This window comes from Pithys albifrons, chromosome 1 (genome assembly GCF_047495875.1).
Source record: "Pithys albifrons albifrons isolate INPA30051 chromosome 1, PitAlb_v1, whole genome shotgun sequence".
NCBI lineage: Eukaryota > Metazoa > Chordata > Aves > Passeriformes > Thamnophilidae > Pithys > Pithys albifrons.
Window position 1 is genome coordinate 105,711,933 of NC_092458.1, and position 23,416 is coordinate 105,735,348.

A 23,416-nucleotide genomic window follows, 5' to 3' on the forward strand; every position below is an offset into this window, starting at 1 on the left:
GCTATCTGTTCTCATCAGCATTATTTAGCCTAGCCTCGGGCAAATTAGGCTGATATGATAAAATAACTGCCAAAACCAAGAGATAATCTGCATTAAGGTCTCATCACCTTGGGCAGATTACAGCAAAGGATTTTAGAAGGAAAAATTACAATGTGAAGAGTATTTCATAATAAAGCTTTGAGTGAAGACTCTTAACATTATGTCCCAACTGGCAGACCATGGAGTAGCATCCAACTCCTGCGAGCAGCCTTCCAACCTCCTGCCTGGCACAGGTCCAGTGAAGGATCACCACCCTCTTCCTCATCCCACCTTCCCCAGGGAGCACACCCCGGCAATGCCTTGGAGGAGTCAGGGAGATACAAGCCCAGGGTGATGGGATGACCGGGTTCCACCTTTTCTTTACAAATCCTGGGCCCTTTCCAATGAAGCTTTCATGTAACTTACAACCTTTTTATAATGATAAGTAACCACAATTCATCACTGGGGAATATCAGAAGTAAAGAAAAATTGATCCAGCAATACCGGGGATTTAGTTGTCTTTAATTCAGGTTAGTGTTTTGCAGAGATGTTTTGTTCAAGAGTTAAAATAACAGCTTTCACATATAGCACCTCAATCAAGTGACAATTGCTCTCTGGGTAAAACACACACCTTGCCATGCTCTTCTTTTTGGAGAGAAAGTTTATAGCAAAGATGGTTTAAGAGACCAGAAATTTACACTTTTGTCTCCCTGTGATATTAATGCTCAGAAATATAATTTGCTTTGAATAATTTTCTTTCAGGGGTTACATGGATGTTTGCATCATTTTGACACAGAAACAGCAGAAAGAGGAAAGAAGAGTAGTCCCCTGTCAGTGGTGGTTAGAGTTAACCCAGACTTAGAGCTTTATATTTACACTGTGAAAAGGAAGCAAGATCCATAAAAAATAAAGTAGATTTGGTTTGTTTGAAGTCCAGAGGAGGAGTACATAGTATAGAAATATGTGTGCTACACATCTTTTGTTAGTTATACATTGGAGATTTATTTGTATTCCAACTTGCATTGTATATGTACGTGGCAGTAAAAATGCAATGTCTGCTGGCTGAACATTAATACAATAGACAAGACAGACCTGTCCTGTTGCAAACTATTTTTCTGAGCTTATATTCATCACAGTGACAGCTCGATTGAAGAAATTTTCCCTTAAAGGGAGAAAGATGTGATGAGAAAGTGCAACATTAGCAGCTGATCTGAAGGTCTCCAGTTTGAACCCATTACTCCTTTTCCTATCACTACAGTTCCTGATGAAGAGTACCTTTCCAGATTCCTTTTAGGTCCCCTTCTACTGGAAGGAATCCTTCAGGGAGTACAGTTGAACAGGAAGAAAATCACAGATATGCCAAAGGCAATGGATTTTCATACTTAATCCCACAATTAAGTCAGATTTAATATTGCAGAACTAGTAGCTAACAGTGGCTTGGACAGCATTATGAACTCCCAGATTATTTTGTTTTTTTCAAGGCTTTATAAATGGTGCTTCAGCACTTACCATCCTCTTTGGTGTCTCTATCTGCCACTTAAGACACCAGTGACATTTTCTGAACTGCTACTCATCTGCCACTATCCCATCGGCAGCCAAGTTTCTCCTGGTTGGCACTGCTGACATTGCCCAGTCACTAACAAACTGCTCAAAGTACTTTCCTGAGATGTAATCCCAGAACCCCTGAAACAAGATTCTCCATAATCTTTGGAAACTATCCTTTCATGCCAATCCTGAATCATATTTTTAAGTGCTACAAGGGACTGCCATTGTCCTGGAGAGCACAAGCTGACTATGCAGTATTTGCACCAACAACTGTGTTACAACTGTGTTTGTAGAGCTTAAGAACAGGTAGGTAGGTGCCATTTCAGATCCATCAGCTCTTCTGTGGAGTCAGTAGCTTAGATGCCTATGCTCCACTCCTTGTCCCACACTTCACCTTTCACTTTCACCAATGTGAGACACTCTGTGCTCAGCTGGCTGCTTTCTGTCATGTTTCTTGGGTAGGTGTCTGACACTCTCCTTCCCCAGGGAAGCCTGGATGGTTACCTCAGGGCTGTAAAACCTGCTTGTCACAGGAATTTAGATGTTTTAGGGTAACTGCAACAGTTCTTACAGCCATGATTCTCAAACAGATCTGTCTTAACTGCCTTTTTTTTTTTTAAAAAAAAAGTTGTTAATAACACTGAGGAGCTGTATGTTGGGGCCCCCAGTTCCAGAGATTCTGACAGTACTTCCATTGAATACCTGTTAGCACTATACATGAGGTCATTGAAGAATGTCAACTTTCTCCAATTTGTTGAAGCCTTCTGCTGCTCAATCTTCTAAAGCATCAACTTCTACTGTCATGAAAAAACAGAACTTATATTAAAAATTAACAAATATCAGAACCTGTTTGCAGCTGATAGACTGTGAAAAAGACATGGAAAAATCACAAAAACAACCCAAATATAACTACTCTTAAATTTATATTTTTCAAGAGGGTGTGTGTGTGTGTGTGTGTGTGTGTGTGTTTGTTTGTTTGTTTGTTTTAATGTAGTCTCAGTATTTGGGGATGTGTGGCAAAAGAAATTGCTCACAAGTTTTTTTGTTGACATTACTGCATAATCATATTTCCTACCCCTTTTTGAGATGGATACCACTTCTTCCTTGTCATCTTCATTTCCATACATTCTCCTGCTTAACCTTCTACTTTGCCTCTCCTTGTTTCCATTTCTTAAATTTCATTTTATCTTAGGTGGATATGTATGCATGATATACTATGGCAATACCTAAAATCCCAAAATTCTGTACATCAGTGCCTCAGAGTTTGAGAATACTGAAATATCTGTTGTGTGTCACTTATAGATGCCCCTGCTATAAATAATGCTATGTATTGAGGGGATACTGCACAGGCAAAAGAATGGATGTGACTGCCTAAACAGCAGTAAAAGAGTAAAAGTAGTCATACTCTTGGCCCTGTTGTGGCAGTCAAGTACTTGTAATAGTAAAATGTTGTAGTAGTAAAATAGTCATACTCTTGGCCCCATGTTTCTTCCACAGCCATTATGTTGTTCCCCACTTCCCTTACCTATATACTGGTCATGAACAGGTCCCCCTGACTGCTACATACGCAAATGTGACAGAAACCACCCTTTGCCCTCCATTGATTCCCTCATTACAGCCACACCCACCGGGTACAGCAGGGACCTTGGCCCAGAGAATCCACATGTTTTGTTCAAGGTAATGTTTCTGGTTGTCCAAGCTTCAAGTTCCGGAGGAGCCTTCTCCTGTGGAGGCAAAAATAAAGGTCTAAAAAGATTCAGTGCAGAACTCTACCAGTTTCTGGGGGAGAGTGTATGATGGAGCTTCTTGAGATAGCAGTGAATGTTGCTCACTGACCCAAAGAGAAGCCCTCTCAGAGGCGCAGGTGACCCTTGTTGAGATTTTTCTTCCCTACCCAGTGTATTTAAATAGTGTCCGGTCATAAGGGAGAGTTCCGCTTCATGTTCCAGGTTGGCTTGGATGCATTTCTAGTTGCTGGATCTGTTAATATCACACCATTGTAAAAATCTCACTTGGTGTGGGTTTTGGGTTTTGTTGGTTTGGGTTTTTTTTTTGTTTTGGTTTGGTTTTTTTTAGGAAGGGTTATGTAATTTTCCTTCCTACTGTATAAACAGGTTGGGTTGGTTTCAATAGTGCTTTGTAATTACATGAGGTCAGGAAAAAAATGCTGACAGTGTAAGGGTAACATATTTTTACTGATAACAACCTTTGTAATGTCTTGCATAACTATTTACCATAAAACCTGTTTGAAATGGCTTCCCAGACAGCCTGTGAAAAGTATTTGCCCAGGAGAAGTAGCACCCAGCTGGAAGTCTAGCACTGTTAACCTAATGGCAAAGTAGAACAATGCCACTGCTTACTGCATGTGGTGCTTACTGCAGAGTTGTAGTGTATCTAGGGACATTCTGAGAGTAGTCTTCTAGCAAGACATTAAACTACTTTTCAAATTATATACTTTGTTGGTTTTTTTTTTCTGAAAGCATTTTTCTGCTTTTTTACATGCTTTCAGCTTATTGCCTCTTGTTAAGTCAGATTTCAGTGATGAATGTCATCCAGAATTATATTTTAATCTTTCATCAATTAGTGAAATACTCCAGAAGGATGAGCAAAATGTATTCAGGAGTTCAAAGCTAAGTGGCCTGACATGGAGAGGAGAGTGAGGAGGCAGGACAGCCAGAGTCTTAGTTTTGGAGTTTGTTGAAATCTCTGGACAATTTGCTTCATCTGTCTGTTCCCCATTTGCTTCATATGAATAATTATATGATTAAATATTTGCTTATCTGAAAAGGAAAGTATAAAAAACTAAAATCAGTAATTTATGCTTGACAAAGTGCTTTGTCCTGCCCCCCTCATACAGGAAATACTGAAGTGTAAAAAACATTACAGGAGCTGGGACGTTTGTTTTGCAGGACAATGTAATGCATTTTATGACTTCTCCCTGGGAGTTCAGAGATCTGTTTACAGTACACGGTGGCAAAGGCTGGGTCTGCAGTGGCATGAAAAGAAGTCCTGGCACTTCCCTTCCCTTGTACTGTCACTGCTCCCTGCTACTCCTTTGTGCTTGGGAAGTGTTCAGTGCCTTGCAGCTGCTGGGGATATGGGACCCACAATTGAGGAGAAGGATCATCAGCCCAGGATAGATGAGGGTTGGGGCACCTCTTTCAGCTGCAGAAGCAAACTTTTGTGTCAGCTGGGCACATTTTGATGGTGGCTATTGATACTTCATCTAAGCATAAGCTGGGTCAGAGCTTCCCCTGCCAGTGTGGCTTCCTATCAGCCCCCAGGCAGCAGCTTGGGGTGGCTCAGGGTACAAGTTGGCAACCACCGTCTGTACCCACTTGCTGAATGAGCTCCTGAATCATTCCTTGCATCTAGTATTGGCTGTGAGTCTATGTATGAGTATGCATGTTAGGATCAACAGATGCATTCCTAAGGCCATCAGCACAGGACAATTATTTTCGCAAAAAGGCAAGGACGATTGTTGTGATTATTACATCAGCTAAAGAGATTGTCATTGTCCCCAGTACTCAGCACTGGTGAGGCTGCACCTTGAATCCTGTGTTCAATTCTCAGCCCCTCACTGCAAGAGAGACATTGAAGGACTGGAGGGTGTCCAGTGAAGGGCAGTGGAGCTGGGGAAGGGTCTAGAGGAGTGGCCGAGAGACAGATGGGGTTGCTTGGACTGGAGAAAAGGAGGCTCAGGGGAAATGTTACTGCTCTCTACAACTGCCTGAAAGAAAGGAGGTTGTAGCCAGGTGAGGGGGGATGTCTTTTCCCAGGTAAAACAAACAACTGGACAAGAGGAAATGGCCGCCAGTTACACCAGGGGAGGTTTATATTGGACATTAGGAAAAATATCTTCACAAGCATTGTCAAACACTGGAACAGGCTGGCCAGGGAAGTGGTAGTCACCATCCTGCAAGCGTTCAAGAAACATGTGGATATGGCACTCAAGGACACGTTTTAAGAGTGGTGGTAGGTCAATGGTTGATGAACTTAGAGCTCTTCTCCAACCATAACAATTCTGATTTTAGATAAATCCACTATTAAAGGACTGTCAGAATTATATATACTATATATATGTCTGTGCTACAGTGGGGTCTAGAGGATCCAGTTACAAGCTGTGACTCTTATCAAGTGTGCTATGTACATAACAAAATGTTGAACAATTTACTAATTCACTAAGAACACTCTGTTCTATGAAGATTGTGTTTTCTTTTAGTGCTCCTAAAGATGTGCAGTTAAACTCTCATCATCAACCTAACTAGATAAACTATTCAAGATAAATGCTCCGTGGAGATATGGCAAATTAATTTTACCACAAAGTAACATTAATCCCATGATAATTGAACTGGCATTGTAACCTAAAACCAGGTAAAACACAATTAATTTCAAATGTGACTTTATTTCATAATAAGCCATTCTTAACGGTGTAGCCTCCTAGTATATTTTTGTCTGTCATTTGTTACTCTTCTAATTGGTTTTCTTTTCCCTCTGTTGGAGATTATTATTCCAGTAGCAGAATCAGCAAAACAACAAGTGTATCCACATCTCAGCTCCTCTGGTTTCCTCTTTGGAAATCTGCAAAATCAAAGTGCTCTCATTCCCTCACCTTCAGGATGAACAGAAGGGACCAGAAAAGGAAGGGATGGAGAAAAGCTTTCTTTTTGTTCCTGCTTTTTCTGTGTGTTGTAATTTTTGGTGGCTGGAGGCTGGGGACGGGGTATCTTAGCAGAGTGAGTAGGGCAGGATGGTCTATAAACCATTCCTTGTTTTTGTAAGCAAGTAATTTGTAATTTTTGTAATTTGCTTTAGCTGGCTTTGCTTTAGCTGAGTATTTTATACACACTATCCTTTAGCAGCGCAGACAAATGAGAACTACACCCAAATACCTAAGAGTCTTGATCAGAACTATAGAAAATAGACTTGTCCCTGCAAGTGCAGAATACCTTTTCTTTGTGTAAATAAAGCCAACCAAACATACAATACAACCCAGGGCACTGTGCAGACTTGTAATTTAGGCAATGTATGGCAAAAACTGAAAGATGTCTAGTGAAGAAAAATACTAAGTGCCCTTAAAGTGAGTAAAAAATGATGCCACCTGAAAAAGCAGAGGCCGAGAAGGTGACCAGGTTGAAAAGGTGCAAGAAAATATAGACAGAGTAAGTGTCAACCAGCACAGGACCAAAACAAGTAGTATTTGGTAACAAAAAGGAAATAATGGAGAAATGAGGAAGCAAATGTGTTGTGGTCTAAATGGTGAGACTAGAAGAATGACGTGTTTATATTAGAATTTAGAAGACAAGATTGCATCTGCTGAACAGGGGGAAAAAGTGATGACAGCAGATTTTCTATAGCAAAATTTGGCTATAGCATAAGAATAAAACCCTTTGCAAGTTAAAGTCTTACAGTGAATTCCACAACAATTATTTGAAATGCAGATGTAATTTGCAACTAGTTGAAAACAGTGAATAAACTGAGCTTCAGGTGTGTCTTGAGCTGTGAAAACTCTCATGATGCTCTCAGGACCAGGGCAAAGCCTTGTGAGATCCTTTCCAGATGCCTTACACTTTCTTCTAATAAAATCAATTGCCTTTCTCTGTAGGTGTATATTCCTCATAGAATTTCAGAAGTGAATAGTGTCTCTTCAGACAATCAAAACACAGTCCCCGTGTTTTGATGGACTTACATGGTTTATATGCATAGATTTAAAGGGAAGATTACAAAGTCTTCCCTTCACCAATCCATGTTCAGGTATCCTTGCCCCTATCAGGTTCTGCTCTCACTTTGCTCACATAACAAATGGGAACTGGGTGGTCTATTTTGAGTATTTTCATATTTTCCATGTCTCAGAACACAGCAGTAACTCTCAGCAGCCTTCAGTTACTCCACTGCCACTAGGAAGAACCTGTTGCTGTTACAGGGAGTGTTACATTTGTGCAGGAGAAAGGTGTTTTGGTTTTTTTCCTCGGGATATAGTTCAAAAAGTTCTACCAGTAATCTAGTTCACCAGAAATACTTCAAAACTGCCCACACTGGCACGAATTTAAAACTCTTTTTTTCAATTGTTTATTTTTTCAGTGTCACAGATGAGATCTATTCCAAAAATACCCAAACCAAACAGAAACCCTCACATGCTATCCTTTTCCACCAGCAAGGAAAAAGATTGAGCCAGATGCTGACCTTTATGTTTCCACTGCTTATCTCATCTCCTATATTTGTCAATGGTTATAAAATTATCAAGCACCTTAGAGCTGAGCAGAACACAGACATGCTATAAGGATCAAAGGCTGATCAAGCTGGACACAGGGACTAGGGGATTTTGACACGTATTTTATGTTCATTGGAAACACACTATGACCCTGAGAAACTTTCTGATGGAAAAAGCTGCCCATGTGGCTGCAGCACTACCAGCTGAGGACATCCCAGTGAGAGAGCAGGCTGAAGAGCCACACCAAAGGCTTGTCCCAGAATTGCCAAGACTCCCAGTGATCGTTATCCCTCACATTCTCCCCCTCTGGCCATACAGCTACAGGTGCAGGATTCAGGAAGATATTTTAGAAGAGATTGCAGGTTTACTCTCTGCAGGTTTTTCACTACAGGACTGAAAGGGAAGGTGCAGCTCAGTGATGCTGAAGAAATGCTCCAGACCCCTCTGGTCTTCCCCTGCACCACGTCTCCCTCTTGTTTAGCTCTGGTCTTTTAAGGCAAGTTGGTCACAAAACAACCCCTCAAAACCTTGTTGGCACCGCCATGGGGACATTGGCAGAAGCAAACAGCAAGAGAAAAGGAGGCAGATCAACAAGGAGGTTCTTCGGGCTCAGCTTAGGAGCAAAGCGTGCCTTCCCATTGCTCCCAGGAGAAGGAGGAGGTCTGAGCACGGGAACTACGGAGAGGGAAGGAGAAAACACAGGCTGGAAGATGGGCTTGTCCTCGTTCATCAAAGTGTCAGTAACATACTCTAATAGATGTGGAGCTAAGGTACCCAGTTATAAGCTCTTGTATTTGGAAATGCTGACTGCAGGCGATACAAATGAAGGATATATTAATAGGAGCAAGTAAAGCTCAACAAATAATGTTTGACACTTCCCTACATCCTCTGCTCAGCTAACTCGGTGCATTTCTCCATTCAAGGAGCTTATTGTTAGGGATACATGGGGAACAATCACAGCACAAAATGCTTCAGGTGAAATAGAGTGATAAAGGCAACTGTTCAACAATTTGAGTGCATTTTAGGCATCAATAAATTCTTAAGCACGGGGGAATTCATAATCTTTTAACAAAGTGAGGCAAGTAAACAAATACAAGAGCTAGGTTTGTAGTCACCCTACGGGAAGAAATAAGAAACAATGAAATGAATAAAATAACTGTTTGAGTTAAAAAGCCTGCAGGGACCGTTTAAATTCAAGCCAACACAGAAGCCAGCTTCTGTTTTTAAAGAACAGGAAGGATTTTTTTTTAATAAGTTATAACATTTTGAATAATTAATTTAAATAACAGCTTTTCTGAAGGTCTTCAGGGTCTTAATTGTAACTCTGAAAGGAGTGAGGGCATTTAAGGAAAAAGTAAGGTACAGAAGCAAAGAAAAAGAAGATAAAAAAAGGACAGCCTTTAAAAATGTCAAAGAAGCCCAACCCTCCAAGGGAAAAAACCCCTAACTCCCCCCAAAAAACAGCTCACACAAATATCCTATTGCACCCAAAACAAATCCGATTTTCAAATGTATGTCAGGAGTTCACATCAAACATTATTTTAAAGACTGTTTTCTACTAACAATTAGTCAACGTTTTTGTGGCTTTATAGTGACACTCTAATTATAATCTCCTGTGCCAGTGTAACTTCATTCAGACAAAAAGCTACAGTGATGCAAATGGTCCTCCTCCCCTGCAGGTGCCTAAGTTCAAAAATTACCTTTCAGAAAAAGACAACTACAGACAAGACCAAAGGCAGGGGGAAGGGAGCTTTCAAAATAAAAGATATATCTAAAAATGCAGCCCTTAGCTCTACATTATAGAAGAAACTGAAATAAATAAATATACAAATCCAGAGCGCTTTTAAGATTCTCAAATTGTTTGAGCACTGTTTCTGGCATAAGCCAGTTCTCTCATGAACTACAGTAAGAAGCAAAAGTGAAAGTTACAGTTGTCTTTCAATGTAACATACATATATACATATATATATAAATATGTCCTTCTTGAATTTCAAAAGCCTAGAAAAGTGTTTTCCTCAGTTAAACTAGAAGAAGTAAAACGAAACCTGAAATAAAGGTAGAATAAAAGGGCAGTAGCAACAATAAAAGAATGAAAATTATTATAATACATGGAGAAATGGAATCAAGAATGAAAAAAATAGCTGAAATTCTTAACTCTTTTTTTTTCCCATGGTTTCTTTTTTTGTTTGTTTTGTTTCTGTTTTTTTCTGAATGGGATTAGTCTTTCTAAGTATTCCATCTATTTTACCAGACAAAAACAAACACAAAGAGAATGCAGGGCAGTCAGGAATGTAGCACTTTCACACTGAAATCTGATACCACCAAGATAGATGTAGCCTCGGTAAAGCAGGTTTTGGTCAAAGGAGGACTGATTAGCAAAATGAGCTGTGAATCCCATTTCATTGTATAGGGTCCAGGAAAAAAAAATAAAAAAACAAAGAAGGAAAACCGACCAGGAGCAACAAAATAAACCACAAGAGCGACTAACTAACAGCTTGGTGGAGAAGAAAAACAGAATGAAGATAAAATTGTCGTGTTGACCTTGGGAATTTATTAAGGAGTTGTCCACATTTTTCCAGGTTTCTTTTTTTTTTTTACATGAACAAAACGAGCTCGTTGAGAGCTCAACGTGCAGTGGCTACACGGGACTCAATACACAGAGCTCTGGCCAGACACAAAGCTGCAAGGGCCTGCCAAAGTACTATCTGTCATCCTTTAGGAAAACAAATTAACAGCCTGAAACCAAAGGGCCTTCCTTCTCCCCCGCACCCCCTGCCCCTGTACACCCAGACACAGCCTCGGGCTGGCAATTCAGCCATTGAAAAGGTGCAATGCATGAAATAACAATGCCCCAGTTTGCCTCTGGTGCTGATAATGAGATGGGAGGCTTTCTGGGCATTCTGATTTCCGATTAGGGAAAACGATGTATTCCTACCTCAGTGATTCATTAACGAACTAGTTCCTTTAAAAGAGAATCCTTGTCTGTGCTTTTATAAATACATTAAGGAACTAGTTTCTTTAAAGCGAAATTCTTGTCTGTGCTTTTATAATATATATGGGTTTAAAATAATGTGTTAAAACCGCGTTGAGTGGTTACCCCATCACGTGTCACAGGAAACCGGAGCAGAATAAGGACATGAGGGGTAACCCGGCATCTGATTGCCATCCCTGAGCTCTCAGTCCCTCCTCCCGATCCTGGGCAAAGGAGGTTAGCGGCGTGACTCAAGGGGTAACAAATGCAGCCGCCTTGTGCTCCCAAGGGGAACACGCGAGGACCTGCCGCGCATTATTTACCACGTCTTGATGGGGATCACCGCGCTTTCAGACTGTCACTCGAGGTTTGTCTCTGCTAGATATTTTTGGGCCTCTCGCTGTCATTGGTAGGAGCTATACCGGCTTTCCCACTCAGGTTCCCGTTCCCGCGGTTCGGCTAAAATAAGCATCATCACAAGAGGGACTGCTCTTATCAGCCTCTCTCCGAACCAGGAACTCCAGGCATTTGCTCTTTACGGCATCATTAGCACCAGCTAACACAGCAGAGCTCGGGTTGGGATGTTTTTGTGGTTCCTCACTCCTCCCTCCTTTTATTGCTGTTGTTGTTGGGGGTTTTTTGTTTGGTTATTTTTCTTTGTTCTTTGAGGTGGCACTGTCAAGAACAAGCACAACCTCGAAAACTAAAAAGAGGTCGGCAATCAAAATGTACAGGAACAAAAGAGGAAAGAGGCAGAGAAGGAGGTGCTGTAAGAAAGTAAAACTTGAAAACAATTTGCACTTCATTCCTAGCCCATGGAGTGTTTCTCTAGAAAGCTTAAATATATTGCATGCATGCATCATACACCCATGTCTCCTAGCATCTGGTAAATTGCTGCACTGGAAAATATTAATGTCAAAAATAATTATGAAGTTGTCTTATTAGTTAGATTCGTATTTCACAGTGCTATTATACCCATTTAGGTTATGTATTACTATATAAATGCTGAAAGTAACCCAGGCTGGGTGTGCCTACCTGGATTTCATTTAACTGCTTCATCGTACTTGTTTGCTTACCAGTTGCCACTGCCTGGGTGGAGTCTTATGAGAACTGTTTCCTTCACAAACTTCTCAGCGTTGCTGCTTGTGAAATGTATGTAAGTCATCATACATATGAATTTACTTTTTAAATATAGCTCTATGCCCTTTGTTATTCATTCTAACCCAGCAAGAGCTTCCTTGATTTGCCAGAATGATAACATGATCCTTCTGTCCAATGGCTATTTCTCACATTTACAAACTTTCCCAGACAACCTTTATGACTCAAAACCAGGGATGAAATACAGACAAGGGCAGATTAGTGGAGCTGCTGGTCCTAGTCCTTCTAGCCAAAGGTACCGATTGTGATGAAGAAGTTAGAAAACAAATCAAAAGGAACGTGGAACTTTACTGAGTAGTGGCAACACAACATCCCTGAGGTTGTCTATTAAGAGAGTGCTCTTGAGTGGTCAAGTAGTTCTGCATAAATACATCTTATTAATCAAGGAATATTTAACTTTTTTGAGGGGTACAGTTGAAAATACTGAAAAACAGCTCTTAAAAATGCAGGTTCTGCATGCTGAAGGACTAGAAAGGGATTAGGTGATAGGATGACACTGAATCTTACCGGCTTGTTTGCTTCACACAAAACAGTCTTTAATGTTGGGAAAAAATGCTGGAGGAGAGATTGCTCTTGCCGATGTTTCACAGCTCCTTGTTTGTTGTGGTTTGTCTGGACACTAGATCAACAAGGAACCTTGCTCTCTATTGTTAAAGTAACTTCAATTAGAAAAGGACTTGCTATGAGGAAATGAGTGCTAGTGTTTGGGCAGAGATTGCTGAAACTGCTCGTTGGCTACACACCAATTAAAATCATCTTTGTGCAAAAGCCCCTGTTGTTCCTGAGTTCCAGGACCTGGAGAATTCCTACTCATCAGAAGGCTAAGAATTCATCTTGTATCAGGAAAATGTACCAACTTAGTGACTGACATTTAGATATGCCCAGTGTAGCTTCTGTTCTGTGTCAGAAAAGTGGGAATAACACCTAACTGAACTTCAGGTGCAAGGGAAAGGAATGTGTCTCCCTGAGCTGACAGTAGAACTTGTTCTCCAACATTCATTCTGGTATTAAGAGCCTCAAAAATAGCTAAGACACTGAGGAGCTAAAGCTTTTATTTGATTAAAAGGGAGAGTTCACTGGACAATCCCCGAGGAGGTCTCTCAGCTTGACAGAGGTTGCAGCCTCTCCTAAGGCCTTTGCTGGAAAGGCAGGCCTCCCACCCCCGTTTCTCCACTCACTAAGGTACTCCGGGGTTACAGACTTGCAGACACACCATATATTACTCAACATTTTCAAAATGGAGGTTACTGTATTATTGTATGCTGGGCAACTATGTAACTAATAGCTTTTCAATCCCCTACTACTTAAGCTAACCGTGGCTATTACAATCTTTGCAAGAACATTGTACTTCTTCCTAATACCCTTCAATGCATAGGAGAGTAATGCAGCACCTCTCCTGTTACGAAAGACTAAGAGAATTGGGGCTGCCCAACATGGTGAAGAGCAGCTCTGGGATGACCTAATCACAGCTGTCCAGTGCCTGAAGAGAACCTACAAGAAAGATGAGGAGAGACTACGAGGGCCTGGAGTGTCAGGACAAAGCGAAATGTCTTCAATCTGAAAAAGAGAAGATTAGATATTAGGGAAAAATCCTTTACTCTGAGGGTGATGAGACACTGGAACAGGTTGTCCAGAAAAGTTGTAGATATCCTATCCCTGGAAATATTCAAGGTTGAATGGAGCTCAGAGCAACTGGGTCCAGTGAAAGGCATCCCTGCCCAGGGCAGAGGATTAGAACTAAGAGGATTAGAACTATAGATTAGATCTATACAGTCCCTTTGAACCCAAACCATTCTATGATTCTATGACCAATACAGAAAAAAAAACCCCATAAGACACTTTGCAGGAATTCTGAAATTTTTTTAACAGTTGTCTACAAGTTTCCAAATAATCAGAAATCTTTATTAGGCAAAAATCAAATCTTAATTCAGGTGATAGCTGACTGATTTCAAGTAGAATCAGCAAACCTGGGCAGTAGCAGCTAGTACTGATAGGACTGGAGAAATAGGGACACAGTTAAAAAACACTTATTGGAAAAACTTTTCCATAAAACTTCACTACTTTGGTAACGTTCAGTTAAACACTTTGTAGCTGTGTTCTAACAAATAGGTTAGTCCATTTTGCTCAAGACAAAGCTTATGCAACAAACCATTTTTGTGCATGGGAAGATTTTCTACAAAAAACAAGCCAGGCACAGAATTTTTTAAGTGCTCAATATTGTGAAAGTTATTCCCTTCTTCTCCCAGAGCAGAATTATGTCCATCCTTCCCAAAGCCTCAATAACAAATGCATCATCATAGATTCAATATGACTTTACTTAGCAGAAATTTTCAATTTAGACAGCAAAGATAGAAGGCAGAATAAGCACATTAAAAATGGCACTGAAAATTCAAGAAAAGAAATTATCTTACCAAGTACAGTCAACTGTATTTTTATCCTTTGAACTCCAGGAGCTTTTTTCACTTGGCACTGGTATGTGCCAGTGTCCATTGTCTTTAAATTCAAGATATCCAATGAAGCATCACCAGAGCTGGGATCAGGATTAGTAAACTGCATCCGGTCAGACTCATAAAAATTATAAATCCTGTCTACAATGTACACAATTATCCATAAAAAAACAGAAATACTATTCAGAAATCTACTTTGCTTGCAAACATTTAAAATAATTTGACCTCTTCAAGATTCTTAAAAGTTTTTTTCAATAGTTCTTTTCTCAGAAGTATGACCTGGCCAAATATCTCCATCTGCAAAATATCATTCTACACCTGCCCAAGTATCAAAATATCAGTATTGACTTCTAGCTGAAAGAAAACTGTTTAGAATTGCTCTAATTTCATTGTCTACAACCCGTCTAGTAAAACAAATCTGTTATCTTAGTCATAAGGCTTCCAATTCAAGGAAAATGTTAATAACCAAACGTTGCAGTTTTGATATAAATTCTCTCCCCATGCCATTTAGTTAACAAAAGAAGTAGCTAACTACTACCAATTCCTTCTTGATTGTTTTGCGTGGGGGAGACACTGGGGAAAGATGGGTTGGGAAACAGGTTTGGACTGTCTCTTTTGTTCTTGGGGACCACACATGGCTCTGGCGGTGTGTGTGCTACTGTGGGAGAGAGGCCGTTGCTGCTCCTCCTTGCTGCTAGTGTGGAGTAAGCCAGCTTTCCCCCAGCCACTGCTGTTGCTCCTGGTTTCGGCACTGGGGTCCCGGTCTCCGCTCCAGTCTCACCGCCACCTGCACTGTTGTGACCAGCCTGCCCTGGCTGCAACAACTGCCTGGGAGAGAGGTCACGGCTGCTTCCTGGGACATGCTGCGTTTCTCCGTTTTCCAGCTTTCCTTCTTCATTCGGGACACGGGACGCGGGGGAGAGACAGAGTTCATCTGAGTGCTCACTGCTCATCTGTCTTGCTGGAGAGGGACTGGGAGCTCACCCTGCAGCCAGCCGAGCTGTGACACAGACATTGCCCGTAAGTATAACTTTTCTCCAGGAGGAAACCTGCTGGTTTTGGGGTTGCTGTGTTTCAAGTTTTTTTCTTTTCTTGGGGAAGCAGTTTGTTCTAGTCTGTTTACAGTCATACCTATACCTACGCATATCTATCTATATCTGTATCTATCTATCTATCTATCTATCTATCTATCTATCTATCTATCTATCTATCTATCTATCTATATATCTCAGTTAAGAACAGTTATCCTTCTTATATCCATTTTCTGATTAAAGTTCCCTTTCTTAAATTTGATAAAAGGTGATGTGATTATTGTGGAGGAATCCCCTCCCCCGCCTGTGGGTAAACATTTTGGTTCTAGCCCTCAAAACTGAGACACCAAAAGAGTGAATATATTTAACATTAAATCCTCATAAACACGTTTTCAATCAGGAAGATAAGGCAGGGACAAATGCAAACTTTGCTTTCTGGAACTCAAGTGGATTTAAATTTGAGAGCACTTCATTAGAAGCCAAGTTCAGAGTGAAAAATTTCAAGACATTTCATACTTAACCTGCTATTCCAAAACTCCCACTCTATTTCATCTGACTGAGGCTTCAAAGTAATTTAAGATCACAGGCACACCACCCAAAAAGATGGAAACTTAAAAAGTCAGTAACAAAACTCATACATTGACCTACTCAAACAACTGAAATACCATTCTCCAAAACAAAGTTTCTACTTACTATTTGTTCCTTCTTTTGATTATCTGCTGGTATCAATATCTAGTGGTCCTTCATCTTCCTTGGAGAGTTCAAAAGTACATGGCAACGCAATGTTCTCTCCTTGTGCCTTTTCAAACACTGATTGGTCAGGTGAAGTTACAGTTAAGCTGTTTGTTAGACCTATAAAATAATTTTTTTCTGCTTTAGAAACAAGTCACAAGCAGCTTTCACCATAAGTCTTCTGTTACAGATGAGTAGATATTCAAAGTCAGCATATACTTTCCTGTACAGAAATCATGCTATTAGTCAGACTTGTCACTGCTGCAGAGATCCAGTGCAGATCCTGTTACTTAGCACAAACTACAGTCATGTGTTGTTCATTTCGAATCACATCCAACAGGCATCTACATCTTTCAAGCCATACCATTTTTTTTTGTACACATCAATTTCCATACAAAGCAAACCCCAACATTCTCAGCAGTAAGTTTTCAATTATTAGATAATCTCCTTGCCACTACTCCCTTAGTGTAAAAATGAAAGCTTGGAAGTGTCATGAAGTTTGTCAGGACAGACAAAATTGTTGTGAACTCCCAGTTTAGATCAAGTGAATTTACTTTATGTTGAGTTATAAGGACTCCTTTATCCATAGGGAACAGACAACTGAATCCTTTCCAAAAATCTCAATGAGATTTTTACATTTGGTTGTCCTTTCTGCTTGTCTTACTCCTCTAAAAGTATACAGACTTGTACATCACAGTCAGCAAGTGGAAAATGCACCCTTTGCTCACTATGGAAACAGGTTTGCCATTGGAACATCCACTGTTTTGTTCACCTTGCTGGGAACCTATCTCAGATTTTCAGTCATTTCATGTGCGCAGGTTGCCAGACAGCCACACAGATACGACCGCTGCCACAAGAAATGCAAGGCCACAAGGAGAGTGGACAGTGTGAAGAAGTTAGATTGTTTTTTAGTGCATCTGTAAAATAACAGCCTCCAATGAAATAAAGTTTAAAATTATTATTAACAGTCCATTTATGCTCTAACTTGCACTTCTCCATAGAGCAGAAGAGTTGTAGAGCATTTCTGCAGTAGATCACACAACCATGGAATATGCTGAGTTGGAAGGCACCGAACAGCTCTCCTACCTTACTAGCATTTTGCTCTGTATCAAGTCCTTGGATTCTTCACCTGATGTCAAAACAATGGGATCTTTAACAGCTATGGAAACAAAAAGTTCCTTTAGAAAGAGAAATCACTTGATGTACTAAATTCCAGACAACAAACTGCAAGAAAAGATTTGTTCACAATTGTTAATTACAAACATACAGTTATAAATTAGGTAGGATTATTTTCTTTCCTACCATTCTTAGTATTAGTTTGCAGGATATTACCTTCACATCAAGGGGAAAAATATCCCAAAAAACATCAGCTTGAGGCAGGAAAGAGATTTAGGTGCAATGTCTCTTACCAACTAATGTACACCTTATCAAAGATAATTCTAACAGGTTTGTAGCACCCCCTTTTTGCCCACAATAAACAAATATGAGCAACTAATTCTCTGCTACTATGTTGAAGTAATACAGCAGTAAATAAACAATAAAGAATGTCACAGCATTACTGCACCTAAATCTATGTATCCAAAGAGGCTTGGGTTTAGTCTATTATAATTTTAGAGCTACAGAGAATTCAGATTTTTAGAATAATTCAGTGCTAATAAAGGCAAATCACAAAGCTTTTCCTAACAAAGAAAATACTGTCCTGCTAATATCAAGTGTTAAACAGTTACTGTTTAACATGCTTCACAGACAACATTTTTTCCATCTGGACACTCTACAGCTTGTTACCATACAATGCAATGGTACAGTTTACATAGATAAGCACAGTTCATTCTATGTCATAAAAATAAATAAATAAATAAATCCACAAACACCTTAGCAAAAACAAGCCTACCTAAACCTATCATTCCCAGAGCTAGTGACAGTCACATACTACATATTCCTCTACTTAAACCTCAAAAAGGCCCAATCCAAAAAGATTAGAGAGAAGAGAGAAACTTGTGTCTCTATACTAACCTAAGTCCACTAGGCAGAAAACTGCTTAATCCTCCAAGACAGAGATTTAATACTCAGGCAAAAGATGTTCAGCATCTGCATTTCAGACCTCCCAGGACAATGCTCTCTAAACCAGTTATAGATCTTAGTGAAACTCTCCGGTGCAGAACAGATACAGTTTATGGAGCCAGAGAAAGTAAAAACAACCCAGGAATAAAAGCATTCACCTAGAAAGAGGAGATTTGGCTCCAGTCCTTGCTCCAAACAGTATAGAATAGAATCATCATGGCTAGACTTCATGAATGAAGATTTTTTTGGGAAGAGCCCTATCCATGTGGGTGTGTCCTTCGAGCCTGCACAGTGGATTTTTTAGGTGAGGCACAGCATGCGCGAAACTGGCCCCACCCCTGAACTCATAAGGTTCATCTGCCGTGACTGAGAGAGCTTGGACGGTGACAATGAAGTCCTCAGGACTAGAACCTACAGCCCTCGGTATTCCCAGGAGGTCTCCCATCCAAGTAGTAACCAGGCCCGACCCTGCTTAGCTTCCGAGATCAGACGAGATCTGGCATCTGGGTGGCATGGCCATAGTTTTCAGAATAGAATCAATGAGGTTGGAAAAGACCTCCGAGATCATCAAGCCCATCCTTTGACATAACATCACCCTGCCTACTAGACCATGGCACTAAGTGTCATATCCAGTCTCTTCTTAAACATGTCCAGAAAAAATACTCCACCAACTCCTTGGGAAGCCCATTCCAATGCCCTATCACTCTGTCTATATAGAACTTCTTTTCAATGGCTAACCTGAACCTTCCCTGGTGGAGCTTAAGACTGACTGTTACCTCTTGTCCTACTGCTTGTCATTCTGGGAGAAGAGACCGATCCACACCTGCTGGCTGCAACCTCCTTTCAGGCAGTTGTACAGAGCAATGAGTTCCCCTTGGTCTTCTTTTCTCCAGGCTAAACACCCCCAGGTCACTCAGCCACTCCTCAATGCACTTGTTCTCCAGTCTCACCAGCCTCATTGCCCTTCTCTGAACATGCTCCAACACCTCAATATCCTTTCTAAACTGAGGGGCCCAGAAGCGGACACAGCACTCCAGTTGCGGCCTCACCAGTGCTGAGTACAGGGAAAGAATCACTGCCCTGGTCCTGCTAATCACACTATTGCTGATCCAGGCCAGGATGCCACTGGCCTTCTTGGCCACCTGAGCACACAGCTGGCTCATGTTCATCTGCTGTCAATCAGAACTCCCAGGTCCCTTTCTGCCTGGCCACTCTCCAGCCACTCTGTCCCCAGCCTGTGCTGTTGTGGGGGGTTGTTGTGGCCAAAGTGCAGGACCTGGCACTTGGTCTTGTTAAACCTCATCCCATTGGATTCAGCCCATCTATCCAGCCTGTCCAGGTCCCTCTGCAGAGCCCTCCTACCCTCCAGCAGATTTGCTAATGGCGGACTCAAGCCCCTCTTCCAGAACATCACTAAAGCTATTAAACAGAACTGGGCCCAACACTGATCCCTGGGGAACACCACTAGTGATAGGCCACCAACTGGATGCAGCCCCATCCACCACCACTCTCTTGGACCGGCCATCCAACCAGTTCTTAACCCAGAGGAGACCTCCACCATGAGCCAGGACTGTTGATAAATGATGGACACCAGCTTAGTGAGTTGTTCTGCCAGCTTCCTCAACACCCTAGGATGGATCCCATCTGGTCCCATGACTTGTGAGTGGTTCACCAGGGCACTAACTGCTTCCTCCTGGATTACAAACTTTTTTCATGAGTGTCCTCTGCCTGATCCTGTAGATCCAGGGCCTCCTAACTATTCTTTAGGGGCACCTGGGGAGGTGCTGGGGATTCTTTTACCTCTGTGATCAGGGACACCTTTCAGTTCCCCCCCATCTAATTGATCTGCTCCTTCTGCCTGATGGCAAGAGGGGCAGGGCTTCTCTGACTCATGCTGAGCTTCTTTTGGGGTAGAAAGGTTGAGACTCCACCAGTCAATATCCCTTTCACTCTCCTTAATACTCTGCAGCCTCTCCACTTCCTCCCGAAGTTCTGTCACTAAACAGAGCAGATCATTCACCTGATTGCATCCAGTAATGCCAGGCTCAGACATTCCCAGCAGCTGGTCCTTCTTGGGGGTTCTGTCTGGGTTAGCACACTTCTGCTGGCAGTGGCAGCAGCAATGCCTTTTCATCCTTTGAAAACCATTGCTGGATATACTCGAATTAAAGGAAAAAAAATAGAGAAAATCTTCAGGTTGCTGTGCTCCCTAGAGCTGATTAAACAGCCTACAAAGGATCCTGGTGCTGCCCCTTGGTTGCTGGATAGGGTCCCAAAAGCAGCCAGGTGTCTCATCCTTCCTAGTCCATTTAGGAATAAATATAAAAAATATAAAATATTAAAGAAGATCAGGAAACTCAATCCACAAAGAATTTTCTATAAAAAAGAGCTTGAGTTTTACATGGACACTTAGTAGAAGCAAGACTTTTAAATCCCTCTCGCACATTTTATCTCAGCTACCTCACCAAGAGCTGAAAGAAGTTGAGTGACCAAACTCGTGGAACTCTGGTTAACTTTTCAGGGCACTTTTTCCACAGATGGTGCAGCTAAAAGGCTTATGTGCATGGAATAAGGTTCTGCCATAAGCTACAAAGAGAAGGCTGATGAAGCAGCAAGGGAACTTGAAGCAAAACACAAAAGAAAACAAGAAAAAAAACCCAAACACCCCCCCACCCCCCACCCCCCGCACATGACAGAATAAGCCTGAGAAAGATCTACCACCTGAACAGTCAACTCTGCTGCTGGATCCAAAAGCAGTGGGCTTGTATTTCCAAGCTTCTCTTCCTCTAAGCAAAAAGGGCAGTGGGGAAGCAATCACTTCTGAACTACACTTAATTGAATCTACAAATCCTCTGTCAAATCACACAAGAAAAAAAATACTAAAACGACAGCAAATAGGCTTCTTCAAAGACAGAAAAGAAATAACATTTTCTTTAAGTCTGGATGTCTTCAGATAGCATTAAATTATTAACTTTCTCCAATACACGCAGTTTTGCAAACGCGTGCCCCAATCTAAAAGGTACTGCACAATTAAGTCAGGGGCTGCTCATCCTCACCCGCGGCCATAGGGTCTGGACAACTGGGGTCCGAGGGCTCTTTGCGTGCCACCCAGAGAGCAAACAGAGAGCCAGCCTGGGTGCTACAGTTACTTTGCGCTTTTCACAGCCATGTTCCCAGCGTGGCGTCCGCTGCGGCGGGGAAAGGGCGGCAGGAGATAAGAAAGAATGAGATGAGATGAAATTAGAAGAGATGAGATTAGCAGAGATGAGGGGCAGCAGCAGATGAGATGAGGGGCAGCAGCAGATGGAGCTCGGGGGTGGCGAACAAAGCCCAGGTGGGCTCCGCGGCGCACACCTCGCGTCCCGGGCACCGCCGCGAGTGGGCAGGGTAAAGGGGCTGCCGGTGACGGAGAAACACACACACAGTGGAGACCCGCTACTCACACACATGGGTCAGACGCCCCCATGCACACTGGTCAGATACCCCCCCACACACACACACGGAGGTGCGGCTCACTCCAGCCATCGGGGCGGACACCGGCCGGGCAGCAGCGCCGGCCGCCCCGCCGCGCTTTCTGCCATCCCGACAGAGCTCCCGCCGCCTCCCAGCTTCTCTCTCTCCCTCCTTCACTCCGTCTCTCCGTCCTGTCTTTTCCTTTCCCTTCCCGACCCCTCTACCTGTGCCCACCTGCGGAGCAGAGCAGCACGAAGCTCAGCCCTAGCAGCAGCCGCGGTGGCTCCATGGCGCGGGTCGGACCGGCGGGCACCTCCCAGCTTCGTGGGCTCCATCCCCAGCTCCCGGCGGGCACCTCCCCGCACCGCCCAGCAGGTGAATCACACACGCCCGTCACTTCCGGCCGGTCCCCTCCCCGCCGCGCCCCCCGCCCGGTCCCCGCCCCGCGGGCGGCACCTGCGGCCGCAGCGGAGCCTCCCGGGGCCGCCCGCGACGTGTGCCCGCTCCCCGCCGGGCCGGCCGGGACTGCCGCGACTCTCCCCGTCCGCCCCGCGGCACGGACGGGGCGTCACGGTGGCCCGAACGGCGGCCGCGGTGCGCCGGGTCCCGTCGGCGGTGCCGTCCACTGCGAGCGCTGCGAGCGCCCAAGTGCCTTGTCCGGTCCCCATGGCAACGCCGCGGGAGCCCCTTGTGCTCCCCTTGTGCTGCGCACACGCCTTTCCACTGAAAGATCTGCAACTGCGGAAATCTGGCAAAGGAGACAAAAGGGAGGCGAGAGGCTTTGCGCAAGGAGGCAAGTCGGGCTCGGGACTGTAGCTGGGCGCCCAAAACGACAGCCCCATCCCATCCCAGAAAACGCGGTTTGTGCTCCACGTGTACAGCAAATCCATCACTCGCGTTTATCAGAACACAAAGCCGACTTGACCATGTTTATTCTCCCTGAATCTGCTGCCATGCACGTGTTACTGTATACTGCAGTAGCACAGCTGTTAACTCCCACAGATGTGTTTCTGGCACCTGTAATGGGATAAAGTTGTGTTGGTACCCTGTCCTTTGTTAAGTCCATGCTCTTTCCGTATTGAGAAGTGCCTATAACCAAATACTTACACAAATGCAAAAGCTGTGCAGTCCAGATGGGCATTCCAAACACATTTTGGAAAGTGTTACTGATTTTCCTTTTTCTATGATGTCCATAATAAATCAAGTTCAAATATATTTTTATCTGATTATGCTCTGTATATAAGAGGTGAGGGCTTAAACCCCAAATTTCCTTCTGGCCTTGTTGAAAACATTAGTTTAAGTGGGTATCATATACTGATGGGCTTTTTCTGAAACACTTTGCTAAAGAGGAGGTGCTGTACCTTTCAGTCAACATAGGGTTCCTAATGCTGAAATCAGCAGTGTCACCATTTCTGCTGGAATTATGAATATATGAATGTGCACTGACAGTTTTTCAAAAGCATTGGTTTCTCTGAGTAAGGCAGCAGCTTTTACCTGCCAGTTCTGAATTAGTTTTGTGATAAGTAGGGCAAATCCATTGTCATTTTCCATGAAGGTTTGGATAAGTAGCACTTACATCTGGTAAGGACATGACAATTCCTAGTAACTCTTAGATCTCCTTTTCAAAACAAAGCTACCCAGTAAGATGCTGAATACTATCGATAAAGCATAGAATTTTATTTTGTGAGACTTTAAGCATTTCATGTAATGACAGAACATAACTGCCTTTCCCTTCTATGAGTAGAAAGAAAATATTAATGTAATCTGAAGCTAAAGGAACCAGGATCTC

At 42.6% G+C, this 23,416-nt stretch overlaps 1 long non-coding RNA gene and 1 pseudogene across 4 annotated transcripts; both read right to left on the minus strand.

The window, feature by feature from the left end:
- Nucleotides 1-527: 527 nt before the first annotated feature.
- Nucleotides 528-21,997, minus strand: LOC139675463 (uncharacterized). Of its 4 annotated transcripts, none has more exons than XR_011698488.1 (7): nt 21,862-21,997; nt 17,200-17,272; nt 16,075-16,233; nt 14,315-15,350; nt 12,411-13,460; nt 3,192-3,287; nt 528-2,357 (listed from the first exon to the last, which is right to left on the minus strand). It is a non-coding gene; the product is annotated as an uncharacterized lncRNA (long non-coding RNA). The 4 variants fall into 4 exon arrangements; XR_011698489.1 differs by having other exon boundaries at nt 528-2,360; XR_011698490.1 differs by lacking the exon at nt 12,411-13,460.
- Nucleotides 18,583-18,698, minus strand: LOC139681046 (5S ribosomal RNA; annotated as a pseudogene).
- Nucleotides 21,998-23,416: the final 1,419 nt, after the last annotated feature.